Consider the following 26,374-nt stretch of genomic DNA (forward strand, 5'->3'; position numbering starts at 1 on the left):
ACTGAAGGAACAACCAACCAATGACTACTCCAACATGAGATCCATTTCTTTTGAGAGTGCCAACCCCTGACACTATTGATGATTCTCTGCTATGTTTGCAGGTAATAATCTAGCAAAATGAGTTTTCTAACCATCAAGCAGAACCTCCAAGCAGCACTGGCGTCCACAGGGTGAGCATGAGTTTGAGGGACTTAAGCATGGGTTCACTGATAATGACCTGGAGAATAAGAAGCTTTCCCAGGTGAAAAGCGCATCTTCACCTTTGTGCCCTCTGGTGCTAATGGCTATAAAACTGAAACACCCAGGCTACTGAAGATGAAAGGAGAGGAGAGAGAGGATGAGAGACAGTTGGTTGTATCTGAGGAAGCAACAGAGATCTACCCACCTTCAAAAATACACCTTACAACTAATTAGGCCACAACTAGAAAACTGATGGGAGGACCAGTGTAGTAGGTCATTGTTTCAACCCAGACATGGAGCAGAATCAGATAAACAGTCCCCAAAGCCAAAGTACCATATGCTCTGTCCCAAATGTAAAATTAGTGAGGGGGCATTGGTATAAAAGGGGATTTATTGGAGATGAAGAAGAAGAAATACAGAGGGAAAGAAGCATAAAAATTGGGCAAATAATATTTATTACATGCATGTGCAGAAATATAATGAATCTTCCAAGAGAACAGTTCCAAGAGGCCTGGTGAGGTGAGGTTATATGAGATCCAATTTGATATGGTAGGCAAAGAGCCCTCACAAGTTTAAACTTGTATCTTAACATCCATCTGTCCCGGGTGTAAACCTGCTGTGCACAGAAGTCTCGATGAGGACTCACAGCATTATATTACTCTTGCTTATTTAAGCTGCTGTCTTCTCAGAGGACAACTTCTCTTTCCAACGTCCACGAATTAACGGCACCAAATTAGCAGGCCACACTCTCTATTTACTGTTCTCCATTTTCTCACCAGTGAGGCGATTCGATGTGTCCCATTGGGGCCTGTGACATCTACATGTCCAAACATGCCAGCTGTCTGCACAAAAGGAAGTGTGCTCTAATGTGAAATTGCTACATTTTCATCCTGTTAACAAGTGCTACGAAAGTCAATTAACGAGTATCTTTGTCCATGTGTGAGGCTTACGGTTATGAAAAGCATTGAACATATTTCACTTGAGTTGCAAACTAGGCCATACTGGTGGATAACTAGCAATATGGTTTTGAATATTAGCCTGGGATAAAAATTTACATCTTAATATCTTCTATCAGCAGAGTTCGTTCTAGAATGAACCTTTAATGAAAAGACTCCAACTGCAGATTTGAGATTTTGTTTCCAGTGAAGATATGAGAAAATGCTAATTTGGCTTTTGGTTAGTGTTCTTCTGCCTCTGTCCTTTTTTTTTCCCCTGTCAGTTTGTTGATGGTGATGGCCCTGAAGGTGACAGGGGACAGCAAGACATATATGCATTATGTGGAGTTGGTTTCGGATAACTTTGGTGCTCTACTAAAATATTCTCTTCTAGTTGACCCTTGGATCTTCTTTGTGCTTGATCATGGATACACTGACAGTGCCATCACCATGGGCTTATACCGTGTTGTGAAAATGAGGGGCTGACTGCTTGCTAAAGCACTTTCCCCATTGATGAAATTGGCAGTGACCTTAATCAGTGACACTCTCAGCTTTTTAGCACTGACAGAAATAACCATTTTTTCCCACTCTGTCTATTTTCATTATAGACATTTTTCCTCTGATCTTCAGATATATGTACCAAGTGTTTCAGGAATCTGGCCAGAACTCTTCTGTTTGTTCTAGGGTTCTTCTTCCAATATGCCCCATATATATATGCAAGCAAACTGATTGGAAAAACCTCAATATATAGAACAATTCTAGGCGCATTGGAAATAGGCAATTTGAGGCCATAAACTTTTCGGTTATGACTGTATGAAACTGCATAGAATACAGACTTCCTCAACAAGCTTCATTAGATCTCTGGAGCAGTGGTTCTCAAACTTCCTGGTGCACTGGCCCTTTTAATAACAGTTCCTAATGTTGTGGTGACCCCAAGTCACAAATTACTTAGTTGCAACTTCATAACCATAATGTTGCTGCTGTTAAAAATCATACTGTAAATACCTGATATGCGGTATAGCTGACATGATCCATGGGTTGAGAACCACTGCTGTAGATATTAATTCTTTTCTATACAGCTGCAAGGAAGATCAAATTGCTATAAGCTAAAATAATGTTTTTTCCCAAAGTAAAGGTAATAGCAAGTGATTGTTTTAAATCACTTGATATTTACAAACATGGTCTTGATGGCATGGCTAAATTTATTAGCACCCATGAGTGGTTATTCTCCACACATCAACTTGTAATTTCTATCTTTGGGAATTTTCTGAATTTTTGTTACCTAATCCATTTTATTTGGAACCAAGCAATATCTGCCTTTTGAGGTAGATGGGACGGTTAACTGAGTTAATTACCATGAGTCTTCTAGGATAGCATTTCATGCTTCCCCATAAACATCCACTAGTAATCATCTCTGTCAACACCCAAATGTACTGTGGAGTCAGGATTTGTCCTGGCTGCAGGTTTGCCCCTCATACCCAGCATCAGATCAAGTCTTCTGGCTGCACAGGCACACCCAAGTCATAAGTGAACCCCAAACTTCTGAAGTAGACCAAGCTCTGAGATTCATCACACAGAGTTTAGAACTCAGCACACAGACAGTTATATGGTCCTCAGTCCCTTCTTTTAGACATGACAGCTTAAAGTGGCATATTGCTGGACTCTGGGGGATCTAATGTCCACAAATATTCTGGCCACTTAAAGAAAGGAAATGTTTGAATCCCCTACAGGGACTTCTAGTTTACTAAATGTAATCACTGGCAAGGACTTGTAGTATGCTAAATTTAATTACCTGCAACAACAGAACTCTGGTATGCTAAGTTTTATCTCCTAGTGTGTTAAGGATAACTGGCACACAAAGAACATTTAAAACGGCCATTCATGGGAATAATTACCTACCACAGCATAGCAGATCTCCATCTAGGATAACTTCCAAACTCTTAACAACTAGTTTGTTAAGGCACAGGAAAATATACAGCTTCCTGCAGATTTCTGTTACTAATGTGTACTTGCGAAAACTGAGTATCATGCGGTCTTTGTTGCTCCCTAGATTTATAGTTACCTTGTATCTAAATCTAAACAAGTCAAGAAAAAAAGAGAAATAATCACTTTCCAATATGAACCCGGCTTGAATTTCAATGCATTCCACTCTACCCTTCTAAAATCTTTGCTTGATTTTCCTGACACCTGGCTCTCCTGAAGATCATGTCTCTGGTGACTTCCTTCCTCTGCCCATATAAGTGAGACTGTCCCGGTTCCTCCTCACATACTACTGTGGTGCTGTCGCTCCTGATTCCATCAGATGCCATAGCCTTAATCTTTCCCCTACAACTCAAAATGTTGTTTCTGCCTCTTGGGTCACATTTGTTCCTCTTCTACAGACTCTCCAGGGACCACTGCTCCTTGTCATTAAAATCCGTTGTGTCAGTCAGTCCCAGTGAAGACGGAAACACGGCTCATACCTTTCTTACCCACTGCTGAAACCTTAGTCACACACCTACCAATGTGTCTGCAATGCAGTCTCTTGCATGAAAAGTTTCTTCTGAAGTAAAAATTTTCTGGTTTCTTTGGAGACTCGGTTGTGTCATGTGATGTTTCTCTGGAGACTGTCTCATGAGAGGATGTTTGGGGACACGTGGGAAGATGTTTTGTTGAGAACAGTCATCTGGTGTTTTCCTGGAAGCTGCCTGGTGGAAAGGGCACGTGAAAGGACACATGATGTTTGGAAAGGGTATAAGTACAACCCTACAGAGAGTGGAGCACACTGCGTGTGGCATTGGTCCACCTTGCAACTCTTTGCTGGTCTTCGTTGGGCTTTGCTGATGCTGGTCTTTGCCGATGATGCTGTGGCACTGGTCCCCCTTGCCTTCTTCACTGGTCATCATTTGTTGTGACATGATATCATAGAGAGAAAAGCACCAAAGACTGTATTCCAGCAGCTTCTTGTCACTTCCTCAGACTCAAGCCAATTGGCAGAGCCTCTTGCTCTCTTCTGGATTGAACTGCTTTCGCTGATTTGTGAGTGGTGTTTGCAGGTAGATCAAGCTGCTACTTTACATGAACTGAACGGCTGATATGCTGACAACAAAGATTGGAATCAAACCCTAAAAATAGTTTTAAACAAGTCCACTTCCCCTGATAACCTTTCTTTTCTCTACCTCTTTTGGACGGTGGGCTAAAAGGGAGTTTGAAGAGTTTAAGAATCCTTATTAAAGTAGTTTTTAGAAAAATCTAAGCTAACACTCTTCTACAATCTAATACCTCTAAAAATGTCTATCAAGTTGAAGTGCCTTAAATTTCTTCTCCCTTTCATGCCCCTATGTTCAAAAGCTATAATGTAACTCCCATGTGCCTGAATGGCTATCCCACACACCTCCCCTTTGCAACTGACATCTCACCTATGCTTTAACGTGTGATCCATTCTCTCTGTTGGAAGTAGCCTTTTCTATATGTATGTCTCCTTTAGGAAGTCAGCAACCCGGATGTAAGCTACAATTGTGTATTTACACAACTTTTTTGAAGAAGGGTTTTTTTTATTTTTGTTTTTGTTTTTGTTTTTGTTTTGTTTTGTTTCTTAACTTGCTATAGCTCTGTACCACTTACACAAATACTGGCTATAAGAACTGGTATTACAAATGTGTATTTATGTAAAAAACAACTGATTAAGAGCCATATTCAGGGCAGCCCAGTCACTGCAGTTTTTATAATGTTCTTGTCAAGAAACAAGAGGGGTATTTTTGCCTGAGTATTTGAATGACTTATTTTTATGACTTATGTAGATTAATATACTATAAAAAGATTAGACATTTAAAGGAGTGTTTTATGGTATAGTACATTTTCTCTTTGTTTTCCCTTTCAGGCTTGTACTGCCTTGATACCTTTGCTTTGGTGACACGAGGGACCTGCCACAAAGCTTGAGGAAGAATCTACCTTTTGGGTAAGTTCCATATACATTTCTAAATCATACTGTAATCACAGTTTTCAGGTTTCATTGACTCGTTTTCTTTTAAGCCCTATTTCATATACATACATATATAAATACACACACACACACACACACACACACACACCACAGAGATAGGTAGGAAATTGGTTTTTTTTAAAAATTCAAGGTCTTGGCTTATTTGAAAAGAAGATAGATTTAGCAGAGAAAAAAATTTAAATTATAGGGTTTTTTAGACATTAGCATAAAATCTTTCGGTTTTGTACAATGCTGTAGAAATTCCATATCTTTCTGAAAGGAATTTATACTTAGGGTAAAATGATTTGAAATGCAAGACGCATCCTGAAGAACATGCGAGTGTCTGCACGCCCCATGGATTTTCACAAAGTGAGCATTTATGTGCCAGCAACAGGACACAGCAGATGATATGAACTTCACCAATGTCCCAGTGGGCCCACCTTTGCTTCCCTGCCACCTCTTGCTTCCCACCCAGCTACCTTTCCCCACTCCTATTAGCATTAGCCACAACCTAGATTTCTAACTCTCAAAATTGCTTCACTGTTCTTGGAGTGACTTAAAATTAAAATCAAAAGGGGAAAATATGAGCAGCAGGGCCATGTGACTCTCCCATCTATGTAATGGCTGCTTGGCAGGTGATTTAACAGCTAGTTGGGCTGGAAACGCTGTCACCCAGAAGCCCAGCAAATATCACCTGTTCAATTGAAGGTCACTGCTGAGTAACATCTGGATTCAGTCCCCCCACCACATACCCATTTACAGTTTTGTTTAATAAATGGCCTGCCCAAGATCAGGAAAGGGATCCATCTCATCAGATGTTTACAGCAAGTGTCCCTCAGTGTTAGAGAAAACATTCTTTTTTTTAACAATGACTGATTAAATGTGCAACTAATATGGGATGGAGATGTTGCATGAATTCTTCCAAGGATCCAAGAAAACATATGAAAATACAGTTAGCTCAACCGAATGCTTGGTAACACGTTTGTTAAAGACTCCATCATGCTTGACGTTATAAATGAGAAATAAGAGCACAATTTTTTATCTCAAGGGAGGTCGTCTTATCTCTCTGGTGGTTTACTATGGATGGGATTACTACCAGCCTCCTAATGCTGACTAAATTTTAGACCTTTTCTAAATAGCAGTTACGTACTGACACTTGGTTATCTCTCTGACTACTGGACTAGTTGAATATTTTAATAGGAAGATATTAGGATTCCTCCTTATTTGAAATTCCAAAAATAAATCATGAAAATTTTCATATCACTAAATGTTACTGATATGTCTCACATTATCAATTTCTGTTTTAGTTCATTTCTTAAAATAATGTCATATAGATTTCGCCTCTTTATGTTTAGTGTCGTTAATTAGGTGCAGCATTTGATACAATCTGGTACATTAACTGTTAAGAATCTGTTCTACAGGGGGGCTGCTCAACCTAGTCCCTAAATTTCAGGATATACTTTAGTTTTAAAAGCATCTGTAGTCTTCCCTTCTGTGTCGCCAAAACATGGTCTTAGATGTCTGCTAAATCTGTCATGGGGATTCTGCATGTAATAGGAATGCTTAAAATCAAAAATTTCTGATCAAGTTTTATGTAAACCTAATATGTTGCTATACATCTTATAAAATATGTATGTCATAAAATAGTAAATGAGTTGAAAAATACAAATTGATGTTAAAAGATAACTTGACAGTCATCCAGTTTTTATTCTTAAAATGGTAAATTTTTACAAAACTAAAGATGATTGGATTATATTCCATTTTGCTATTAACGTGCATAAGTAAAAATACAAGGTCTTCCTGTAGTAAAGAAGGTCAGCCCCACTCACCCAGTGTAGGCAACCACTGTCTCATTTTGATGGTAGAATTCATCTGGCCTGGCCTTGAGCTGCAGCTCCATGCAATGTGGCAATGTCTGCTTTCTTTACTTGGAAATCCGTCATTCGCAGTGACACTTCTGAGTCTCATCTGTGCTGTATAGCATAGCAGTAGTTGTGTTTGCTATTTTACTATTTGCTAGCATTGCGTTTAGCAAATGTGCCACATTTAACTGTTACTTCACAAGATAGAGGGTTGTTTCCACGTGTGAGATAAAGTTGCTTGTAAGCATTTTTTGAAGAAGTCCTTTTGTGGTAACATATGCATACAAGTGTGTGTGAGTTTGTGTGTGTGTGTGTGTGTGTGTGTGTGTGTGTGTGTGTGTATAGATGTGTGAGTGTGTGTGAACGTATGTGTGTGTGAGTGTGTGTGTGTGTGTCTGTGTCTGTGTGTGTGTCTGTGTCTGTGTGTTCATTTCTGTTCAGATAATTTGTGGGTCATAGAACGAGTGTGTTTAACTCTTCAAGAAACTATTTAGGAATGTCTCATCATAACAGATTGCCTACCCCACTTTATACTCAGTCAAGAATGTCTCACGGTTACGCTTCTTCCCAATCATCCTCAGGATTTGATGTCATTAATCTTCTGGGTTTGACCCTACCTTGTTGTCTCCCTGTACTTTTAATTTGCACTACTCTGTGACTGGTGATGCAGAACCCACTTTTATTACTTCTTAGGCATGCATATACTTTTTATTCTTTTTAATTTCTTAAGGTAGTTGCCTTGTTTTCGAACATGTCTGAGACATAAATTCTAAGCCAAATATTGTCCATTTTGGATATTTCCACTCCATCTAAGATTCGTCTATTTTTAAACTACACCTTCAATGAATAGACTTTGGAGAGGTCTAATTGCATCCTATTTTCTTTATGCTTTGTGCTCCTTATGTCCACTCTCAGAAGTGTATGCCAAAATAATTTAAACGTCTTTGCATTGTACTATCTCTAAACTTTAGAGGGTGTTACCTTGAATTAAGTTAATGTGTGGTGTGGGGAAGGACTTAATGTACATGTTTATTTATTTACAGACTTTTCTAGTGTAATTTATTGATAAATTACTCCCCTCCAAATTAAATAGCTCTGACACTTGCTTTAAAGCCAGCGAATCATCTATGTATAGTTCTGTACTGGGTATTTGATTGCATGGATCTATCCTACCTTGTGAATTAGTCCCACTACCATGAGCCTTTAACTGTGATGACATAGATCTGCAACTGTCTGGTCTTAGGCTGCTCCTTAGCAGTGATAAATGCTTTGTATTTCCATATGTGTTTTAGGATAAGCACACCAGCTCTACAAAGAAGAGAAACGGCTATGGCCGCCATGTTTAGTCTTCTAAACCATGACTCATGAACACATGACAATCTCCTCCCATTAAATCTTTCTTCATACTCTGTCCACTTTCATTCATCCTTCAAGTTTATGCTTAACTGTTTAATCCTACTATTGTATTATAAATCAAGAGTTTTATTTCTTCTTTCTTGTCTGATGACAGAATATAGATATATCATTGATTTATAAAGTGCTGACCTGTGTCATACAAATATTCGAACCTCATTATTTCCAGTGGGGATATTTGTGTGTGCATGTGTATGTATCCTTTAACTAAACTTTATTATTTAAAATTATAAATATATAAAAACATCACACTCCTAAATTAACCAAACTAGAAATCACCTTAATGAACAGTTAGAGTTGGCTTGCCTCATTATTTAATTAGATGTTTTAATGTAACAGAGAATTTTACATCGCCATTTATGCCCCTTTTATGACTTTCTCTTCTTTTCTGTACAATCTTAGACTAGTCAAACAATGTAGAACAGGAGTGCTGAGCACAGACATATTTATCTTGTTCCTGATCTTTGGAGAAAATGTTAAATGTTTTATCATTATGATATTGATTTTAGGCTTTGTAAAAACGCTTTTTCAAACAAAGTAAATTTATTTGTATTCCTAGTTTTTAAGTATTCTCTATAATGAACAAATATTTAATTTGTCAAAAGTTATCTTTTCTTTCTGCATATATTAAAATGATTATAAGGAGTTTCCTCCTTTTCTGATAAATTAGTGAATTAAATTGATACTTTCATAAATAGCCTCACCCTGCTTCCTTTTCTATTTCCTACTTAGTCATGATTTATGTCCTTCTGAGTTTGACTTTTATGATATTTTAAAATAATTTATTTTATTTACTTATTCAAGAGAGAGATAAATATCTTTTCTTGAAATGTACTTTTGGCTTTTGATAGGAAGCTTCTGGCCCATTTAATGAGTTGGAAAGTATTGAAGTATTTCATTTTATCTTTTTTTCAAAATAATTTTTATAGATTTATCTATTGTATAAAACTTATATAGACAATCACAAGAAAATTTATCAACTTTTGAGTTTCTTGGTAAGGAACTTTCTAAGTATAAATACAATTGTTTAAGATACAGAGTTATCAATGTTATCAACACTTTATTATGTTATTGTTGTATTTTTCAGCATTTCTCTTCCACTGAGTTGTCAAACACGTGAATGAACTCTGATCCAATCCCTTCTTTCATTCTTGACTGTAGCAGTGGATATATTTGAAGTTTATGAGAGTTCTTCATGAACTAACCCTTTATTACAATGACGTAGTCCATTAGTCTTACCATTCAACCAGTATCCATCTTGTATAACTGTAGACTTAAAAATTAAAGAGATATTGATACTCAACTTCTCGATTCACAGCCACTCTTTGCCTCACTGTATGGATAACTCACAGAGAAACTCCATGCCCAGGAGATTAGCCCCCCACTCCCCACCTCTATTCAGTACAGGTATTTCTATCTGTGCGACCATGCTCCCTGTCAGAAAAGAGAAGGCAGGTTTATTTTGGCCCATGGTTTTACGGAGTTTTAATCCATCATAACAGGAGCATCATGGCCGAGATGCTTGAGTCACGGAAGTGGGAGTGTCTAGCAGAAGGTTCTCCTCACCGCAGACTCCTCTAACGAGCCTGAGAAGCGTCAAATGCACTAAAAGCTGCTTTCGAAGCCCGTTGTCAGTACCTACGGTTTCCTCCCTTCCAACAGTTTCTATAGGTTCTCAAAAGAGCAATTCCATCTTGGAAACGAGGGCCCAAAGCATAAGCAAGTGGGAGACGTTTCCTATTCAAATCATAACGCTACCCTAGTCATCCTCCTTTCCAGTCTCCTGCTTTACAAATGCCAGACAATCCAGCAACCTGCTGTCTCTTATCGGCTGCCTCTGTCTGATGATGTAGCTCTCTTCTTTGGCTCTACTTCTTTTCATGCCATCTGGGAATCACCCCCAAACAGGAAGCGAGAACAAATATTGCATTCTCTTCATGGCCTTCCCTTCTATGGAGAGGCATAGTCACGACTGCATGATATCATTGCCTCAGAACAGTGTTTTATCTTTTGTCCAGTTTTATTGTTCTTTACAGTAAAAGAGAAGGTCCGATGGCAGTGTCTCTGTCACGCCAAACAGAAGTTCTTTTGTCATAATTTTATTAGGACAAGTAACTATAATGAGTCTCTGTCTTCACTTTGGCAAAGTTAAAAGACATCTCTCTCATCATGTTCAACTCTAGACAAATAACAAATAAAGTAGATGGATTTCCAAGTTTCTTAAGGGGGTCCCACTTATCTCCTATTGTAGAGGGCTCCTCATTTCACTCCCATAACTATCCTAACTTTGTTAATAACTTTCCCGCCTATTCTAATTATAACACTAAATGCTACACAGACCTTTTTAAGAGTTAACATCCTATAATTCAACTTTATCTGCATTATAGAATAGCTTCAACTCTTCAGTTTATTCTTTCTGGTTTACATAATTATTTCTGTTTTAGGAATAACCTTCTTCTTTGCAAACAACTGACTACTCTCTTTGAAATAAGTTTCAAATGCAGTCAAGTAGGCTGTGCCACAGAAACCATACTTTTATTAGAAAATGTGTTACAAATGGGATGCATTCATCTCATTTGCTCAGAAATGTATGCCTTTTTTAAAAAGAATGTTCCATTCACTATCAATGATGGGCTTAATTAGTTCCGTGCACTTCCTGTCTAGAGCTGTGGCTTAGAATCACGTGACCCTGGATAAGGGTATTTAATTGCTATCGAGAAGAACAAGGAAGACTTACTTTGGGATCCTCTTTCTTTATTTTTCTTTTCCAGCTTTTGAAACTCTTAGTCATTGCACATCAGATATGATTGACCTGACCTGAAAGATGCTTGAACACAACCCGAGCACCTTAGGAAAAAGAATTTGCAAAGAAAAAGCACTCTGCCTTTTCTTATTCTTGCAAAAGAATGAGTGGCTTTGTTAAGACAACATTTGGGAGCAAATGTTGACCAGAAATTTGAGTCCCCTTGTTGCCTTTCTAGCCGTCCCGCCCATGCTTTGGCAGCTTAGTAAGAGTGATATCAGTTCATTACTTATTTTTCTTTGAATGTACACTAGGCTAATGCAATCCGACCACGTGAATGGTTACCCAGTTATTCTTCAATCATCAAGTTATGTCGCACACTGAAGGCTGGAATATGCGTTGAACTTTCAAATCTTATGCAAATACGTTGTATTTCCATATAGCGCCTCTCCAGCAATTTATTACTTTTATGTTTTGCATCGCAACCCATTCATAAGCTGTTTAATGCCAAGCTTGTGCCTCGAGAAAAAAGTGGAGAACATCTTCCATTAAGTAAAAGACTTCCTTTGATGGCAGTCTTCATAGAAAGATTCAAACTGTTAGTCAGAGGCATGTGTTTTAAGAATGGCAGCTTGGGGTGCTGTGCTCTGTTCCCTCTGTTTTAAAACATCTCAGAGTATGCGTTCAGCTCAAAATTTCTATACCTAACATCTACTAAATCAGATCAGGCCATTTTTTATGTAACGGTTTGCAAATGTATTTTCTTGAATGTTAAATCTGTTTCTATTTTTCAATCAATTTAAAATGTGTAGAAAAAGTGTTCTGATTGTATATTATCCAATTTTCATCAGCTGCCGGAAGGAAATGCTGTGAAAATCTGTGATTTAAAACCCTTAAAACTTCTGCTTGAAATGCATGTTTTGTTAAGAACATTAGATATGCAAAGTGTTTTAAACAGAATTTTGATGTCTTTATTAATAGCATTTAAAAGTTTTAGGATTTCAGATATTCATAGATTTTGCTCTCCTTGACTCGCAAGGTCAAATACTTTAGATATATATTTCTCTTGGGGAAGACAGTTGTAAAGGGGACTTGAAAAAGAAAGGGAAATAATTATATTATCAATAATAGAGCAGTGCTCTCTAAGAGTTCTTAGGAAACTGTATTTATCATAGCATCATAGCATGTATACATAACCATTAGCATCAATAAACTTTTTAAAACCCCCTATAGATAAATCACTTGCCTATGAGCTGGGTGAAATAAAAAACAAAAACCTTCAATTCCTGAGTTTGTGAAGTAGTTAAATAAAACCTGCCGAAGGGGATGCCTTCTTAAATGCTACTCTAATAAGAGTTGAGAGGAGAAGAAAAAATCCCTTCTAAACCTTATGACTGAGGTGGGACTCCAATGTGGATTGGTGCATCATAACAACTTATGGTTGGAATAATACTGAATTATATCAAATTTAAGGACATTTTCGTTAAATCTAAGCAGCCTGCGTTTGATATGAAGAACTAGTAGTAGCAATCACAGAATAAGCCAGAACAGCAGATGACTTTCTGTTTTTTTAGCTATATTTGGTTTCATATTAATTAAAGGAAAAACAGAAGGACAAACCTGTTAATTAATACTGTTCAGTTATTTATATTTAGTTGTTCCTGTTCTATCAGTATTTTTGTTCATCCCTAAATGAGAGATTTCCAAGGAGGAAAACAAATCACTCAAGTACACAAGAGCTTACTTTCTCTCAAGGGCAAGCCTCAATTAGAGCATGGAAGTCTCCTGGTTTCATTCTGACCTTTGTAGCCCTTCAGTATAGTTCTACGACATTAGACCAGGTCCGTGATAGGAACTACCATTCCAGTCCACACATCTTTCTTTACATTTCCAGCAAGAGGAAAGGGCAAAATGTATGTTAGCCCTTCCTATCAGGGGCCTTGGAGGAAGTACCTTAAATATACTTTGTTTATATACCCACAGCCTGCCATTGTCAAACACACAGACACACACACACACACACACACACACACACACACACACACACACACTTTTCTACCTGGAGGTTGCAAATGCAGTTGTCAGATCTATGTCTCCATACCCAAGCTAAAGATGTGACTTGCATTTGAGTAGAAGAGGCTTATAAACATTTTTGCCTTTTCTACTAAACATTTTTTAATGTTTGTGATGGGTATTACAGCATTACTAATTCAAGATGAGCCTGCTTGGTTTCCGCATGTGATGTTATAAATAAGGGATATTGGTTATTGGGTTTACATATTCTAAGTACTGGACAAGTTATTCAGCTCTTAGGTAGGATCAAACCCATTCCAACTAAAAGGCTACAATAGAATTATGCAAGATCATGAATGACTATTAACTAGAGAGTAAATGCTAGAAAATCTAGTCACATGGCTAACTTATATATTACTGTGTGTGTGTGAGAGAGAGAGAGAGAGAGAGAGAGAGAGAGAGAGACAGAGACAGAGACAGAGACAGAGACAGAGACAGAGACGGGGGTGCTTAGAGAAGAGGGGAGCCTTTGGGTGAATGATAGGTAATAGTTATGGTTAGTAACAAATATGGTCACTAATACAGTAAAAATGTGGTTAGGATGATAGAAAAACAACAAAGAAAAGATGATGATATGGAAAGGAGAAGAAAATAAAAGGAAGTCGAGGACATGGAGGAAAATCTTAGCAATGTCCTGACATCTACTCTGATCGAAAGTTACATCTCTCCACATCGACTCTTCGCCGTAGGAGGGCACGTGATTCTGCTCTAGGTGCTGTCTTACCAACTGTATTGGTTTTGTAGGTGATTATTTTCACATTGGTAAATGCTAGGAATGTGCTTATGTGATATGCTTTTCTAAGGGAACTTTTCTATTTATCACACGATGGTTCCTTCGTTGTTTAAAGAGATGGTTCTGACAGCGCCCCAGCCCTTTGTCACCTCTCCATCCTTTCAGTTCATCCTCTCAGTCATCACTGCCCTCTTGTCTGACTGTAATTCCCACATCACCCTATCACCATGGGGGTAGAACTGTAGTCTATTCTTTTTTTCTTTTTTTTTTTTTTCAGTTAGAAATCGCCTTCTCAGTGAGTCTCGGGCTGCTCTTTGATAACCAAAATGCCCTCCTAGTCTATAGCCATCTAATAGGGAAGAGCAGGATTTCACCTGGTGAGTCAGAGTGGAGAAAATACGGGTCAGGTGACAGGAAACAGCACCGTCACGTGATCTGAATGTGAGGCTCAATATTCAGCACATGGTTTACACGTGAATGGCTGTCTTGGAAAAAAAACAAGCATAGGAAGACAATGAAGGGAGAAGAGAAGGCAAAAAGAGAGGAAGGGGAAGTGCCTCCCAAGCACTGCCAGCCATGTTGTTTTCAGCCATCCTCTTAGCGGATGTAGAGGAGTGCACCAAGAAGGCACTGTTCTGCTTAGCAATAGCTGCAGGCTGGCAGAAACTCGGTGGGACCCAGAGGAGGTGGAACTGCACTGAGGGGAAGCGACTGCCAACCTAGAGGAAAAGATGCCAAGTTAGTGCCTCTACTCAGAACGTTCTCATGAGAGTTGATATCCCGTCTACAGCCCCATCAGAGTCTGTGAGAGCCTCGTTTCCAAAAGTTGGAGAGCAGCAATAACAGCGGACAGGGAAAGAAATTATTTTCAGGGTTTTTCCTCGAAATGCTCCTGTGTTCATCTCCCCCATTAAACATTAGAGATCGCTGTGTAAAAGCCCCAGTTGTGATGCTGGGATATGTAGCAGAGACCTTAGACTCTTAATTCCCTCATAAAATTAGTAGACCCACTTGTGGGCGCTGACTTTCTCGCACATTCCAAAGTGATCTGTCAAATATTCACCCCTGTGAGCCTCTTGCACATACTGACATTAAGGGGGGAACGTACAATTGGTTTTTTATCTTATTTTTCATGTTCAGTTTGGGTTTTAAAAATAAAATCGAGGAGGTTTTTTTTTAGTAGGTTTAAGTTAATTTTTCAAAATTCAGCACTTGCAAGTCAATGGGGAAGCGATAAATAGGCTGGGATTTTTCATTTTCCGTGCCCTTCCTGTTCTCTGAAATAATTTATTATAATTTTCATGAGACTTCATAATATTATTCATTCACTTCATAATTGAAACGTTGTTAAACTCTGCCTCATGTTGATTGCTGACCTATACCAGCCAAAGGCACCTTCCTCTATGTCTCGCCTTTCCAAGTATGAAAGTTAGCAAGTTCGATGTCCAGTGATCTCCTGAATGTGTAATTCTAATCGCACCGAATCACAAAACAAGAGATTGAGGTCTGGGATGTTTCTGAGTGTACGGCGAATTAACTAATGGAAGACAAGTTTAAACCTCCAAACATTCAAATACTGAGAATTGTTGAAGTTTAAAAATAATAAAAGGCATCGGAGCATTAAAAGATGGTAGTTTTCATCAACAGTTTATTTTATGATGGAAAATATTTTTAAAAATTAAGCAGGGGCAAATTTTCATACTCAATTTTCATAGTATCATTATGATATAAGTTAAAGAATCCAAAGAAAATTATTGCTAGTAAGAATAATGTTTGATACTTAGTATGTATTAAATAAAATTATATTTGGTGAATTAAATTATAAAGTCAACACAATTCAGTTTGGCAACGTTTTGTCATGGAGACCCCACCTTTCCTTAAGGATCAGTCTATCCAGTATTAATGTTTCTGAGGGATGGAAAAAATTCTTTGGTGGAAAAAGCACCGCTAAATTGCACATTCGCCTGTAAATGACTCCTCGCCCATGCTCCAACTAAACTAATAGGTTAAAAACAATAAGAGAAAAGCTGAGAAGGTAGTAATAGAGAAGACAGAAGGGATGGGTGAGCTTGGTGGGAAGACAACAGACCTCAGAGAGGAGAAATAAGATCGAATTACATTGTATCCTTGAGCGAAGATGTCAGGATGCAGCTCAGAGTATATAATTACCACATGCTAATTTTAAGAATGTTTATTAAGCCTATATCCTACCTTTGAAAACCAATTAGGAAACAAACAAGCAGAAAGAAAAAAGATATGCTCCCTAGCTTGCACAAAATATTCCTGTAAACAAAAGAGCTCCAGGTTCCCTGGTTAGTGACAAGCCCTCATCTTTGACAAAGGCAGTAAAATCCATGAAGCGTTTGAACAGAGCTCCTCAAAGGACCAACTTCAGTAGCCAACCCCCAGTGGATCTAAGAGGTCGGAGTGAGATCAGTCCTACTCCTGACGCGTGTCATGTTTCTGTATTTATTATGTAGTCTACAGTCTGTCATTTTACTTGAGCTAATTTGAATAGTCAGTGGGACTCACTAACTAGTATATTATCACATAAATTTGGATTAGCAGAATGAACATAAAGTCCTTCGTAGGTGCTCCCACTTAGGAACATCTCCAGACTTATTGTCCTCCATGATCCCAGGGAGAAATACTTTCTTGCAATCTGAAAAGAAGAGTAACTCTATTTTGGGTATTTCATAAAATATATAGATAAAGATAGAATGGTTAGTGTGGTTTTTTATTTTATTTTATTTATTTTTTATTTTTATTTATTTATTTATTTTTTGGCTTTCAAACCTAAAACCAACCAAAACAGCTAAGAAATAAAAAAAAAAAAAAAAAAACAAGGTGAAAGTAAATGGCAAAATAAAGGAATTTAGGGAGAACAGGCTTAAATAGAATAATTTAATATGAACATAAGGAAACCTATTTTGTCAGGTCTGTAGGTGCTGTTTGGAAACAGGCAGGAAGGGGCACTATTTAGTGACCATAAAGCATCATCTTATATCTTGAAACATTGTATGTCTTTGAATCATTCCACATTTTTTTGTTACTGCCGCATTACTTCTGTTAGCAGAGTTTGTACATGTTGAAATTATGAAAAGCCAAAGGCATGTGAGTGGCATGAGTGTATTTCTTGAAGACTTAAAGAACTGTAGAGGAGACAAGGTCTAAACCCTGCCAGGCCAGCTGTTAACCCTTGGGTTCCCTGGGTTTCTAACCAGGGCAGGGGAATGAAGTGATTATGGGAACTGTAACGCTTCCATTAAATGATTAATGTGCTCATTCTTCACTGAGAGGCTCGACCATATAATTAACCTAATTTTTAGTTTCAGGCTTTTGACACGCATCCTTCCCAATTAGAATGATTCTCTCTTACATTATCCCTCACATTCATGTAACTTCTGTGACTTTTCTTTTTTCCCATACACTTCTGAATGGAAGGAAAATATGCACATAGCTCAAAGTCAGAAAGTTCAGGGGCAGCAAACACCACGATGTAATTTTCAACTTAATTCTGGAAGTTCAAGGTTTTAGGTAAAAGAACATATGTTCTCAAGGACTTCCACAGCCCTCCCTATTTGCCTGTAGAGTTTTTGCTGCAGGACCCTGGCTCTCCAGGCTCTGACATCATTTAAAAAAAAACCCTTTGTAGAGGGCATCTGTTCTATTCTAATAATAAATTTTAAGGGAGGGACAGAATCAAAATGAGAGAGGCAAATGGATTAATTATTCCTCTACATGGGAGCTGGGAATTCATTCATTACTCGTGTACCCCCTCACTTTGTGTAGTTTAGGGTTTCTGTAGAAAAGGTATACTAAATGAGAAATGAAAGGGTCGAGCTATTTCCCAATTCTTGTCATTTCTATTTAAGTATTCCAGAATAGAGTGCAGTCTGCCAGACAGGAGACTTCTTGAATTGGAGGGAAGAAATGTATAAAGTTAGGTGCCCCATTCTAATTACACCATAGTCCTTCTGGGGAAGCAAAATCAAGGCCAAAGACCTGAGTTATAACCCTAACTCTGTTCCTCACTGGTTATATTACCTTGCGTATTTGGCATCAAAGACCTCATTTGTAGAAACAGCACATTAAAGTCAATTATTTCTAAGGTCTGCGATTCTAAAATTTAATATTTCCATATAATTATAGGCTTCTGTTACTGGAAAGGGCCTCAGTGGTATTTCCACAGTCCACTCGCCCACTCCAGCATTGAGAACTAAAAACAGGAAGTGTACTGTAGTCCTACGTATAGAGGTAATGACCTAAAACCATCTGAACGTGCTCTCCATGGTAGCATTAAAAGGAACAGCCAATAAGGTATTGTGTTACTTCACTACTCAAATTGATGGCTTGGCTTTTGTCTTTGTTCTGAATCTTTAAACTCTGGAGCTTTCTGACTGTTATTTTTTTTTGTATTTTTTTTTGAAATAACACTTTGCTTAAATAAGTTCTCTATTTAAAGTAACATAACTAATCCAGTTTGTGTAATATTTTGTGATGGGTTAAAAGGAGACTGTTTATCTTCCCAACTGGTAGATTGAAAAACGCCTAAGACCTAGGAACAAATATGGAATGTGTTTAAAGAAATTCTCTGTGTGTGTGTGTGTGTGTGTGTGTGTGTGCACGCACTCGAGTGTGCACAAGCACATTTACATGTTCTAATATGTATGCATACTTACTTCATTCTTAGTTCATACATACATACATACTTAGTTCATTGATTTGTCTAGATCATCCTTGCTAGATGTATTCAGCAAAGCCAGTGGGCATAGTCATCATGTCAAATACTGTGTTCACCAATAAAACTGTTTCCATATTGTTATTTATTTATAGCTCAACTCTTTTCACCAAGAATTGAAGACGATATACATTTTTTAAATGCCGACAGTAATCCTACAGTGTTATAAACTGCATATTAAAATAGAATTTTAATACCAAAACAAAAAAGTCGGAAGAATAGAAATGTGCCAATCGTAAAAGGAGTCTTGAGCTGGCCACCACACTTCAGTGGAGTTCTCTGACAGCCAGGGGTGGGGAAGGGAACCGTGCTCAGCACCACAATCCTCAGAAGTTAGGGGAACCCATCAGAGTCCCATGGAGAAATGACACATTTTGATGAACAAGTTAACTAGTTGTGGTCTCCAAACGAAATCAGGTGAAGCCAATCTCATTATTGACAATTCTAAATGAATTTATCATTTTTTCGTGGCCTTTTTACAGGTTTATCTAGCAACTGGTAGCTGTGTGGATTTGCTTAAAAGCTAGCCACTTCTTTACCATGACTCAGTTAAAATTCTCCTCTTAAATAGAGAGGTAACTTTAGTTGAACTATGTAAGGGTCCTCTTTTTATTATTTTTCAACTTTTTAAACTTCCTTTCATCGTTATATATGATATAAGATTTATCTTTAATCCAGTTTTAATGGCAGTGTGTTTTTCATAATATTGTGTAGCCACACTTTTCAGACCCTTTCTGTCACTTCGAACAGAAATTGTTTTCATTAGACAGTAGGTGCCCACTCTCACTGTCTCTACAGGAAATGGGCTATTTTCAGCCTCTACAGTTTCTAAATTATATGCATTGCATAAAAGCAAATCAAATAATCTATGTGTCCACTTGTTCATTCACATTGATTCTACAGAACAGTGAGCCATTGTGCTTTTTCATATATATACATATATATACATATACATATATATAGTCACATATACACGTATATCACATTCTGATCATGCCTGGTTCCATTATGCCTTCTCCATTCTGCTGATCCCTATACTCTTCTCAAATAATATTTGCCCTCCGGCCTTGGCTTATTTCACCTTATTATACCTCATTATACCTTATAATGCTATAAGGGTATTGTATAAATATTTTTGAGAACGTATTTCTATTCATCCCAGATGCCAAGGATAGTATCAGACCAAACAAACATATTCCTCTAAGTGCATGTGGGTGCATTAAGTTTCCTAGAATTAGTTATGGGAACATAGGAAGTGGTTTCCTTACATGGGATTGGTGATTTGGGTAGCTAAGTTGCCCAGCCTCCCTGATCCCTCTAAAAAAAAAAAGGCTATAACACAGAGTCAGTATTTAGTCTTTCATGGCATAGCATATAAACAGAATTTTAAGGCCAAAATAATGTTCCACTCCACACATATAGTGTATGTAGTATACACATACACGCATAGGCAGGCACACAAAGTTTTTCAGGCTTAAGGTATTTTCTTTCTCTCCAGATTGTCAAAATACTAACAGAATTCTAAGTGAAATCAGCCACATTTTTAACCACCGTGAGCTCCAGGTTAAGTGAGAGACTCTGTCTTAAAACACAAGGTAGAGACTGATTGCTGGGTGATAATGGATAATGACCTTTGGTACAGTCACATGCACACTCGAACACACACATAGATGCACGCACAAACACTGACTTTTGAATTGTTCTCTGAATCCTCTGTTTTATACAATGGCAATGAGTAACAAATATACATTAATTTACTTACATATGCATATAGCTAAACATGGATGCACACAAAGATGGGCTTTTTCAGTTTATTTTTATTGGTTATTTTATTTACATTTCAAATGCCACCACCTTCTTGGTTTCCCCTCTGCAAACCCCCTATCCCATCCCCCTCCCCCTGTTTTATGAGGGTGCTCCACCCACCTACCCACTCCTACCTCACCTCCCTGGCATTCCCCTACACTGGGGCATTGAGCCTCCATAGGACGAAGGGCCTCCCCTCCAATTGATGCCAGATAAAGCCATCCTCTGCTACATATGCAGCTGGAGCCATAGGTCCCTCCATGTGTACTCTTTTGTTGGTGGTTTAGTCCCCGGAGCTCTAGGAAGTGTGGTTGGTTGATATTGTTGATCTTCCTATGTAACTGCAAACCCTTCAGCTCCCTCAGTTTTCCCCTAACTCCTCTATTGGGGGTCCCCATGCTCAATCTGACTATTGGCTGCGAGCATCTCCATCTGTATTGGTCAGGCCCAAAGATACACTTTTGAGTTATTCTTTATTTTATATAATGTTGACATTTAATAATTTACAAACACTCTACATATTTAATGTAAAGTAAATAACAAATTTACACTGCAAACATGTACAAAGCATTCAGGTATCTATTGCCACATTTTTAGGAAAGTCTCTTATATTTTTCTTTTTTACTTTGCCTGCCTTCATTTCATATTCAAATTAAAACTTAAAGTAATCAAAAATATGATTTAAAAATCTTGTATTGTTACCAGCTTAATTCTGATATTATACCTTACTAATAAACCTTAGCGTTTTAATGATCAGTTTTAATTCAGTTTAATTCAGTGATATTTCTAAATTGGGTAATTAATATCTGACATTATTCCTAGTACCTGACACCTGCTTGAATGTCCTTTACCACGAGGAAAGTTCTCCATTGAGCCAACATAAATAAAATCTGGAAGCTACAGAAAATAACTGCCTGGAAGAAATTTGGCTCATAAAAGCCCAGCCAACAGTTGAAATACTTTGCTGTTTTCTTTCATGAATTCTCACACAGCACTCTCTCAAAAGTTTTCCGTTCTGTTCACCTTGTTTACCCTAAGGAGCAATCAAATGGTCTCAGGCACAAAGAAAACCATTCAAAGAACCTGCGCTTCTGGACACGAGACTGAAATTGAGATCCCGGTGCTGCCTGGGTTGGCCCACCACAATGGATAGACTTAGGAAACTGGTAGTGGGGGCTGAGGCAAAACGCAGTGGAAGAACACTTGACTAGCTTGTATAAGGTTCTGCGTTCTAGCCCCAGCACCACAGGAGAGAGAGAGAGAGAGAGAGAGAGAGAGAGAGAGAGAGAGAGAGCGCCACAATGTTGTATTTTGAATACAAAAGTATTACTAAAAGAAAAAAATGAAAACCTAATGTGGGTAGCAATCATCAGATGCATCTGTGAGTTTTACAGACACAAAAGATACTTTATAAACAAAGAAAAGTTTAAGACCCTTAAGATAGGTTCAAGCACTCATCTGGCTTCCTGTGTCATTAGCATAGGCATCAGGCCTGTGATAAAATATGTTTCTGAGTTCTGACCATGTTCAAGTCTCCTTCGTTGAGAATTCCTGTCACCTTTTGATCTGCATGGGTACAGAACTGTGTTCTACATGTGTCTTCTTTTCTCACTGTTGCTCTCTTCACTCTCTTTGCTCTGTGTCCTGGGCAGTCTCCACTGAGGTGAATGTTCCCTAAGAAGGTCAAAGTCACAACTGCAATGGCTAAGGACATAGGGTCTTCATCTAAGCAGATGTGTCTTACCAACATTCGCTGTTACAGAACTCCACATGCACTACATCTTACTCGAAATCACTGTCCCTGTACTGCATACTAATTCACCTATCAGACTCCAGGATACATTATTTTATATACTCTTGATTTCTAATGATAAAGCCTCAAAATTGGAACAAACAAAACAGGCAATGTGATACAAAAGTCTCAAATTCAAGTCATTCTCTTTTAAAATATCAGCCATACTCCCTTTATTGAAAGACAGCAAGGACTTTATAAGAAGTTTAAACATCTCTGTGTCTCTGTGTCTCTGTGTCTGTCTCTGTCTGTCTGTCTGTGTGTGTGTGTGTGTGTGTGTGTGTGTGTGTGTGTGTGTAGACACACATCTTAGAGATAAAGAGCAAATAATGCAAGAATAGAGCAAGCTGACACAGCCAGAATACAGCAAATACAGAGGCGAATGCCAGCAGCAAACCACTGAACTGAGAATAGGTCCCCTATTGAAGGAATCAGAGAAAGAACTGGAAGAGCTTGAAGGGACTCGAGACCCCAAGTACAACAATGCCAAGCAACCAGAGCTTCCAGGGACTAAGCCACTACCTAAAGACTATACATGGACTGACCCTGGACTCTGACCCCATAGGTAGCAATGAATATCCTAGTAAGAGCACCAGTGGAAGGGGAAGCCCTGGGTCCTGCTAAGACTGAACCCCCAGTGAACTAGTCTATGGGGGGAGGGCGGCAATGGGGGGAGGGTTGGGAGGGGAACACCCATAAGGAAGGGGAGGGGGGAGGGGGATGTTTGCCCGGAAACCGGGAAAGGGAATAACACTCGAAATGTATATAAGAAATACTCAAGTTAATAAAAAAAATATATTCATAGGGGTATATGATTCTGTGACAGACCAAAAAAAAAAAAAAAAAAGAATAGAGCAAGCTATCAAAAATTATACAGCTTGCTTGACATGGTGGCACATGACTTTAATTTCAGCACCTGAGAAGCAGAACTAAGTGGATCTCTGCAAGTTTCAGGCCACCCTTGTCTACATAGAGAGCTCCAAACCAGTCAGGCTATATACTGAGACTTTGACTCAAAGAAAGAAAACAATTATACCACTTGAGTTTGGCAGTATCCAGTATTGCTCTCTGATAAAGGCTTATCTGCAAATTTTTAGACAGTCTATGAAAAAAAAAAAGGTAAATTTAAGTCAGATTCAAACAATTCTCTATAGTGTTCTAGAGTCCCCAGAACTGTGAGTATGAGCCTGGGGTTAGTATTAGAACACTTGGTAAGATTGTGGAGGTTGAGTATCCCACATCCAACCATCAGCACACTGGAAACCCAGGAAACTAACAACACAATCTAGTTTAAATTGGAAAGTTGTACAGATGCCATGGTCCAAATTCCAGGAGCAACAACACCTAAGCGCAGAAGAGATGGATGTCCAAGCATGGGACGTTCCCACAATCCCATGCTTTGTGACACATCTAGGTGGTCCTCATCCATGAATACTGATGACAGAAAGTCTTCTTTACCTGTTCCACCAATACACAGGGTAATCTCTGCCCAAAACGCTATCTGAGGAGTAATATTTCAGAACCTCCCTGAGCATCCTGTAGTCCACTCAAGTGCACACATAAAATGTGATATGTAGACAGCATCTAGATATTTCACACCATTTCCTGGTAGTCAGTCTCTGCTATAGAATCATAGCAGTGCCACTAATAGAAAAGATTTCTGAACAGCTTAATTGAATAGGCAATAATTAGAAATTCCCCCTCAGGTTAATACTCCTGACTCTTCTGGTTTTAAAAAAAAAAGCAAAAGTGGCATAAAACTCCAACCACTGGAATCATATCTCCCACTGTAGATTTTTCTGAAGACATTTTTAAAAGAACGGTGAAATTGTCAACATCTTTTACTGCTAATGAAATCTATGAATATAAATGTTACAATTATACCCCCAGAATAAAGATAATTTGCTTTTATTTTTTATCCTCCCATTATTTTAATTAATTGGGATTTTCTTTATAAGCTCAACAATCTGAATCCCACTAGCTCTTAATGAATGATATAGGAAAATATAATTTTCTGTGAATGTTAGGTTGATTGGAAAATGTCATTCTTTGACCTACTCGGTCTTACTAATCAAGAGACTTCTTCAGATGAACTCATGGGTAGATTAAAATCCATCAACTGTACCCAATATTTATTTAAATTGTAGGGGTTTTTTGCCAGGTATCACATTTAGGGTGCCCATGCAAAGCCCCGCCAACACGGTCGAGAGTGTATGTAGTCCAGTCTGCAGTAATTGAATACCGAGCTGTCTCACCTTCAGCTGTTTTGAATTAATGCAAGCCATCAGCCCCTGGCTTTAGGTAGTTTAATTATCAGAATTGTCATATTATAGTTATCAGCCCAAAGGGTGCATGCTGGAGTTGAATGTGAACATGTGGTACTGCCTGATATAGGTTACTTGGATAGCCAGATATGGGTCGCTTCAGAAACAGACTTAATGTGAAGGAACACGGTCGCAATTCTGAAATACTGGCGAAGCAGTAAGATTTGTTCAAAAAATACTTTGATACAAAGCCACTAAGTGTCCAAAATTAAGAAAATGGAGCTATTAGAATATTGGTCCAATGTGCAGGATTTTTACTACTATTAAAGGGTTTTTAAATGTCAATATTCGTGGAGGATTTTTTTTTGTTATTTTGCCTATCAGATCATTAAAATCATAATGCTCATTCTAATGTGTCAGACTAAAATGTGCCCCACGCTATTATTAGAATATTTATAAGCCAGAGAGAATACAGCCTCGTCTGTTAGTCTCATACAAAGGAGCTCACACTTACCTGGGAACTACTCAATCCCTCAAGGCTGGTGTGGTTTCCATTACCAGGTGTTTAACTACTGCAGGGAGGGAGGGTGCTTAGCTAAAGGGCCTCCCACCCCTATGACCATCACGATGCCCTGGTTTCTATTGTTTTCCTGGATGCTATCGCTTTCCTGAAGCATCTGTGGAAAAAAAAATGAAACTAATTCTTCTGAGTCACTGAACTCTTATCCCGGTTTCCATTCTAACAGTATTGACTACAATCTAAGCAGTTTGCCTCACTCAACACAGCTCTTAAAGGGCTTTCCCTTTTGAAGGCACACTCTCTGTGGGTGGTCAATACCCTCATGAAATTGTCAGGCTTGAAAGGAAGATGGATTGTTACTGGAACATTAAGTAGGACAGACAGCGGATGAAATTTAAATACAAAGTTGCAGCTGCTCATAGGCTCAGAAACTTAAATTAGTTCAGCTGAACTGCTAGATTCCTGCAAGAAACAAACAGAAGTGAGCTGGCTACTCACTGCCTCCGAGGAGGATAATGCCTTTAAAGAAATGGAAATCTTGCTACCTTGGGTAAATAAATTTTGCCTGAAATAATCCCTTTCTCAATAAATATTTTTTTAAATCTAATTCATTTATAGTCCCGGTAGAACAAATATAGGATCCGAAATTTGGGTTTCCCTAATGTTGAACAAACGCCCTCCATCTTTACAGCTTTCAAGACCTGACTTCCGTCCTCATTCCTGGCTTTGAGCATCCCCTTAACCTTCCTGCCACCTTTCGTATTTCCGCTTGATTTCCTATTACTCTTCATCCCAGTTCCTTTCCACACAGAATCTCTGGAGTTACCCTTTTGCCTCTGTATTTCCTCACACATTTTTCAGATTGCTTACCTGTTCTTGCTAATCAGTGTTATCACTGTCTACCATTATTAACGCAGCACTTTCTTGAATGTGAATTTATTTGCAGCTATTTGTGTTCAGTCGTGGGGTCAAGTTTGTGAAGTCCAGTTTCATTGTACTGGTTGATGAACAGTGAGTTCCTTGCCTAACTTCCTCCTACCCTGTGACTGCAGCCCTCCCTAAGTTCAGGAGTTGCCAGTGTGACAGCTTAAGAGGTGAATGCATGATGCCTTTCTTATAAGGAGAGCTTGATAGTTTGCCTTGAATGGCCTCAGTGGGACAGGATGCATCTAACCCTGCAGAGACTCAATATGTACCAGAGGGGAGAGATACCCGGGAGGGCCGCACCCTCTCAGAGGAGAAGGGAATGGGGAGGAGCTCTGTGATGGGGAAATTGGTGTCTGTGATTGGGATGTAAAATAAGTAAATGAATGAATTAGTGAGTGAGTGAATAAATGAGTGAATGAATGAG

General features: G+C 38.4%; 1 protein-coding gene across 12 annotated transcripts in view; it reads left to right on the forward strand.

Moving 5' to 3' along the window:
• Tenm3 (teneurin transmembrane protein 3) overlaps positions 1-26,374 on the forward strand; it is a 2,726,621-nt gene that overhangs the window by 1,840,044 nt on the left and 860,203 nt on the right. For all 12 annotated transcript variants that reach the window (XM_063275416.1, XM_039094506.2, XM_039094513.2 and 9 more), the window contains one exon: positions 4,975-5,052. The gene's annotated coding sequence lies outside the window, so the exon portion shown is untranslated. The remainder of the gene's footprint in view (positions 1-4,974; positions 5,053-26,374) is intronic.

Source organism: Rattus norvegicus, chromosome 16, assembly GCF_036323735.1.
Source record: "Rattus norvegicus strain BN/NHsdMcwi chromosome 16, GRCr8, whole genome shotgun sequence".
In the NCBI taxonomy this organism is placed as follows: domain Eukaryota; kingdom Metazoa; phylum Chordata; class Mammalia; order Rodentia; family Muridae; genus Rattus; species Rattus norvegicus.